The 6,439-nt window shown below is 41.6% G+C and overlaps 1 protein-coding gene across 1 annotated transcript in view; it reads right to left on the reverse strand.

The window, feature by feature from the left end:
* Nucleotides 1–6,114: 6,114 nt before the first annotated feature.
* Nucleotides 6,115–6,439, reverse strand: part of XPO1 (exportin 1) — a 75,521-nt gene continuing 75,196 nt past the window's right edge. Inside the window, exon 25 of the mRNA XM_088477203.1 lies at nucleotides 6,115–6,439. This exon is cut by the window's right edge and continues 1,031 nt beyond it. The gene's annotated coding sequence lies outside the window, so the exon portion shown is untranslated.

Raw genomic sequence — 6,439 nt, forward strand, 5'->3', positions numbered from 1 at the left:
AGCTGTGTGTCATTATTTAATGTTTAACTTTCCTCATGTGTTCCTGCATTCTAATTCTCAGTTGTCTTGTAGTGTTTCCAGTGTACCATAATCTGTAATCACAAGTGACCGTGACAAAAGTACAATGACATGTGATTTGATTTTCACCACTGAAGAAGTAGACTTTGTGCCCATGACTTTGCACATATTGCAGTCGAACAAGGGTACTTCCCAGTTTGGGATTGATCAGACAGTATAATCTTTTTGGCTTCTCACAAGTATTATAATCCTGTTTTTAACTGGCTAATATTGTTTCCAAAAATTGCTCAGAAATTTAAATTTTTTTCACCAATTGAATTAAGTCAGGAACATCTATTTAAAACTTATCCAACAAGATTTTAATTTAAAATATATATTTTTTGAAACACAATCAATATCAATGTTTTCATAAACCCAGACTGACAATACATCGGAACATCAGTAATTGCGACTTTACATATTCCCACCGGCTGCTCCTCTCTGCAGTAGCTGGGTGGGGGATGCCACCCGGTCAGTAGTGATTGGCTACAAGGTAGACACTGGGGGAGGATACAAGGATGCAGAGGGGCCGGGGGGAGGTCTTTTAACCACTTGCCTGGCACGGTCGTATCAGATAAGACCATAACAGACTGGGGTTTCCCTGACATGGTCATATCTGATACGACCAGTCAGAAATGGCCACTAGGAGGCTACGGGAAGTTAATCTTCCCGCTGACCTTCTGGTCCCTCTATACCCGCGGCTCCCCCTCCTTTGTGTCCCGATCACTGCTGGCTAGAGTGATCAGGCACCGTCGGCAGCCCCCTCCCGACGAACTTCCAGCAGCCAGGGCTCATGTAGCCGCGGCTGCTGCTGCGACCAGCAGTGATCGGGCAGCCGGCCCCACCCCCTTCAGTAAGCAGCAGCAGGTGCTCTGCATCCGGGCCGCTAGCAGGACACCCTCCCGCTGCAGCTCTGGCTCTACAGTGATCACTGCTGTGTAGAAGCAGCAGCGGCTCTGGTAGCCACCGCTGTGCTATATATCCGGGCCACTCCCTCTGGCCTCAGCAGCTCCTCCTGCTCCCCCATTATGCCCGTTTGTGTAAGGGCCAGGCCATTATTTATATATATATATATATATATATATATATATATATATATATATATATATATATAGAGAGAGAGAGAGAGAGAGAGAGAGAGAGAGAGAGAGAGAGAGAGAGAGAGAGAGAGAGAGAGAGAGAGAGAGAGAGAGAGAGAGAGAGAGAGAGAGAGAGAGAGAGAGAGAGAGAGAGAGAGAGAGAGAGAGACTCTGATTAATGATGGCAACCGACCATCGATGGTCTGACTGAAAACAAGTGGTTTGCCATTGCTGGTGGCCATCAATGTTGCACCATCGATGGCAACCCTCAATCGATGTTTAGGAAACATCGGCAGTTGTGGTCTACACAGATCGACTAATTGCTAAACAACTGATGGCTTCTGACGATGGTTGAACCATCGATGGTACAGCTGCCAATGGCCATCACTACAGTATAACATAGAAATTGCTATTTTTATGGTATACTGTTTTAAAAAAAATATTTTTTTTTTAAATAGTGATGGATAAGTTTAAAATTATGTTCTTGACCTAATTAAATCATAAAAGTAACCGACAATTTTGGAGCCTTTTTTTGGAAAAATAGTCAGTTAAGTGGTTAAATTGTGCCTATTAAGTGACTGTAAAGCCTTTGTGCATTTTTCCATATTCTTAATGTACTTGTAGGAACTCTCCAGATAAGGATTTGATAGTCATGAATGTTTGCAACATTTTTAGTTTTGTATCACTGTGATTACTAAACTGCAATTACGATTAATCTGTTTAGAGATTACTGCTAATTATTTTATAATTGGTATTTCATCAATATGTATGTAAATCAATTAACAGTGGAGTTGAAAGACAGGATAGAACCAGAGCGCCGAGATAGGAAGACGAGACGAACAGCAGCATTGAGTATAGATTTAAGAGGGGAGAGACATGAGAAATGAAGACCAGAAAGTTGGAGGTTGCAGTAGGCCAGGAGGGAGATAACAAGGGCATGAACAAGAGATTTAGGGCCTCATTCAGAACCACTCGCGAGCGGCTGTCCGCTCGCAAGTGGGTCGATGGTGTGCACTGCGCATGCGCCCGACGGAGGGAGCTCTGTCGGGCGCATGCGCGAGACGCGACGAGCTAAGGACTTTCCTTTGCTCGTTGTGTCTGATCAAAGGGGGCGTGCTGTCGATGTTTATTGACAGCACGCCCCCTTTGGTGGGCGTGCCTGCCAGACGGAGGCGTTCCCAAGGGAACGCCTACCGTCAGAAGCCGGCCCCACTGACATCACTAGTGATGTCAGTGGGAGTGATTTTGGCTCTGATCGAGCCAAAATCACTCCTGGCCTTGCGGTTGAGAAACTCAACCGCAGGCTTCTGCTCGCAGTGGCGATGGTCAAGACCATCGCGACCATCATCCTGCACGCTCGTATAGGCTGTGGGTGGTGACCCACAGCTATACGAGTGTCCAGGAGGACGCTCCATATTTATGGAGGTGGGCCCTGATTCAGAGCGTCCGGCTCTGAATCAGGGCCTTAGTTGCCTCAAGGGTGAGGAATGGTCAATCCTGGAGATGTGGAGGAGAAATCGGAATGATTGGGATATAGCATGTATATGGGTGGTGAAAGAGGAGGATGACACAGTTGCTAATGAGATCCTGTCTCCTGTCATTTGAGTTGCCTGAGTGTGGAGAGTTGGATAGGGACCACAAGATCAGTTTAAGATATGTTTAAATTAAGCACTGGGACATTCAGGATGAGATGGAAGAGGGAGATATGCAGGAGAGTGAAGGTGGTCAGGGTAGAGGAAAAGTATATTTGTGCTATATCATCAGCATAATGGTGGTACTGTAGACTGAATGAGCAGATGAGATAATCAACGGAGGTGAGGGTCAGACAGAGATTTGGGGAACACAAACTGTAAGAGGGGGGGTAAAAATACAGAGAGGGAATGGATAGAAGGGTAGGACAGCAGCTATGAGAGGAGTGTCCCAGTACGGTCTAGAAAATGAATGAAAACATTGAATAGATTACCATGTGCATATTTACTACATTTTCTTTTTCACTAGGTTTTGATGAGGACTGGAGGGCTGTACCACAAGCTAACTTCAGCTATTGTGAGACAGCATCAGTCTTATTCCAACTAGTCTGCTGTAGTAGAAGTTTCATTTAAACATGAAGTAGTGGCTTGTGGTTTTGTTTTTGTGTGGTTTACATATATTATTTGATGTCCCTGACTAGGTAAGAAAAAAAACGATATGTATTTTACTATATACTGTGGAAACCCTCTTTGAGAGAGGGCCACAGAACTATTTATAGCAAAATGAAGGCCAGTGCAAAACTGGTTTGAAGAAAACCCGTGCATTAAACTTGGCATGGAAATCTAACACATGCAGGAAACTGCTGGCAAAGGAAAAGAAAACACATAAAATGGGAGAGTGAGAAAGGTGTGAGCCAGAACGTTCAGCACAAGAGGAGTTTATCGATCCAAATTTAAGTATAGAATATTTAAATCTTGTTCATGTTTTGAGGAATCTCCAATTGCTAAGAAGCAAATTCACAGCACAGAAAATTGGAAAAGAAAACGTGAGAAATTGTTAATGAAGCAAAGTTCTGAAAGAAAAAAAAAATTCACATTCAAAATTCTTCTACAACTAAAGCAAAAGTTTGAGCAAACAAAAAAAACTACTTTTGACTCTTCTACCTAGAAGTTATTCTTGTAAAAGCAATAGAATGGCCAGGAAAGCCAAAGATTAAGTTAAGGAAAATGGAATTTTGCCAACTCCAGATCCAAGTCAAAGCTTAGAAAAACATTGGATAATTCAGTCATAAAATAGCAAAACATTTCTGTAATAGTGATGATGTATATTAAGCAGAGTCATGCCAGGTAAGAAATATTTTTTTTATCCTAAAAAAAAAACAAAAAAAACCCGAAGAATATAAGAGGATAACACACGTGCTCATGTTCTAACATGGCGTATTCTGACTACACTGGGAAAAACATGAACAAATATTTACCCAACAGAGAAAATTTGGTTTTCAAAATTTGCTGAACTGTCATAAATGGGGTAAATTTACTAAGATTCTAGTTTGGTCGAGTTTAGTTTTTAAACTCACTTTGCCCCAAAACTCAGGTCAGTTTTCCCTTTAACAACTCGCAAATTTACTAAGAAGTGAGTTTAGGTGAAAGTGAGTTTTTCGATGGTGAAGCAGATAGAGTTTTTTCTGATGATATGAAGCATTAGCCAGCTGGAATATTGCATCATTGTGGGGGTACATGGAGGGCAGCAAATGGTCATCAAGTAATGTTGGATTTGATCACCAAAATTTTCTTTATTGTGAATAGATAAATTCTTCATGTTTTGTGTGTTTGCATTCAGCACTTTAGATTGGATCTGACAACCTTGGGGTCATGATGAATGATTCACACACTTCTCATCAATAGGGTATTTGCCCACCACTTTCATACCCATTGTTGCGGACACTTCTTTTGATAAATGTTATTTTCTCTGGCATATTTCCATACACACGGTAGAATAATGTTCATTTAATTTTATTTATTCTGATAGACATCTTTTTCAAGGATCTGTACATACATGTTGTATTATTAGCCTATATTTTGCCCTATTTCAGCTACAATTTTAGATGTATATTAATAAAAGTTTTTAATTTTTTTGCGACAGAGTGTGCCCCTTTCATGGGAGTTACCTCTCTTTCTCTTCCTTTTGTCCATTGATACCACACTCCTTGGGAGCACCTCTGTCCAACATTTGATTTAGGGCTTTGTTAATACCACTGTATACAATTACTTTTCCTTCGCTATTTTAGAGTATTACTTTCACTCCCTGTGCTGCGTCCCCCTCTCTCCTTTGTTTACAAAATTGAAGTGCCCTCAGGCTGTAGGCGGGGTATAGGGGAAGGACCGAAGCATCCTGGGATTGAAAAGCTCTGCTGTTTGTGTCTGGTCCTCCAGGTCCCACCTACACCCCAATGTCTCCCTGTGGAACCCTATGGACCCGGAAGAGAAAAAAAAAAAAACCACACTTCCCGGCGCTCAAAAAAATAAAAAAAAATACTGCTCCTAATTGAATAGCAAAAATCACGCACCTGCAGGCAAAACACTGCAGGTGCGGTATTTATGCTATTCTCACCCCCAATTGAATATGCCCCTAAGTATTCAGTAGCCATGATGGAGACCCAATATTTTGCTATGTCATGGGACAAGGTCAGGTCAAGCCTCAAGTACAAGCAGTAATACAGACCTGAAAGGAAAACACAAATACACACGTCTCTGGGCTGGTCACTATAGAATGTTTATAAATGATTTTAACACTGGGACATGCCTTGGACTGAAATGTTAAAGAACTGCCCATATCGGCTAGTTTGGTCTGATGAAGCAGAAGCTGTTATTTCAGTTCTTTGATCTGTTCCTAAGCTCATCTCCAGTCCTAAAAGGCCCAGATTTTGGTAGTAGGTCTTCCCTTTACACATATGTCTAAACTGTAGGATTGGTGCCGTGTTGTCACAAGTCAGATGGGGTGGAAAGCCAGTCTTGTACTGGAGCTGTAAACTGCTTCCCAGGGCGCAGAAGTCAAGCTATAGTAGAAAGAAATTCCTTTGGGTGAGGCAAATAGTCCTAGAGCTGGCCAATCCAAGGGGGAAATTCAGTTCAGTGGGAAGTACTGCTGGGCATTGTAGTGATGCCAGACTGCATACATATGGTGCACTTAGTAGTAGTACAGACATCGCAAATTTCCCCCTTGCACCTCTATGGGGTGCAAAATAAAACTTATGTCGTCTGTGGGAGTGATGTGCCGTGCCAGAATGGCATATCAAGTCGATGTCATGGAAACTAATTCCCCCCAAGAGAGGTTATTGTGTTAAAGAATTATGGATTGCCAATGAAAAATACGTTGTCTGCTATACTGACAAAATAAAGCAAGCCTCTAGGTTTACTGCTACACTAATTATTTCCTTATAAAGGCGTCAGTGGAATGTGTGCATGTGTGTGTACTACGTACTGTGTAAAGGAAAGAACGGCACTCCAGGTCTTGGAACAAAATAACTCTGTATTCAACAAGTGCTAACAAAGATTACTGAGAAACCCGACGTTTCAGTATGCCATACATATCTTCAGAGAGAACAAGAATAGACAAACATACATACATACATAAAGCTCTTCTATATAAATACCAGTCCGACACACAAATATGTATAGATGTACCTACATACATATATACACTAATTCCAGGAGGACGCACCAGACTGGATTTTAAAAATTTAGATCAAGTGGACTAGAGTTCATTAGATCTTACAAAATATTCATTAACAATACTTTCAGAAACCAGTCATATAAATGTAAACCAAGTTTATT

The sequence above is a fragment of the Taudactylus pleione genome, unplaced genomic scaffold, assembly GCF_031769625.1.
Source record: "Taudactylus pleione unplaced genomic scaffold, aTauple2 ptg000201l, whole genome shotgun sequence".
Classification (NCBI taxonomy): Eukaryota; Metazoa; Chordata; class Amphibia; order Anura; family Myobatrachidae; genus Taudactylus; species Taudactylus pleione.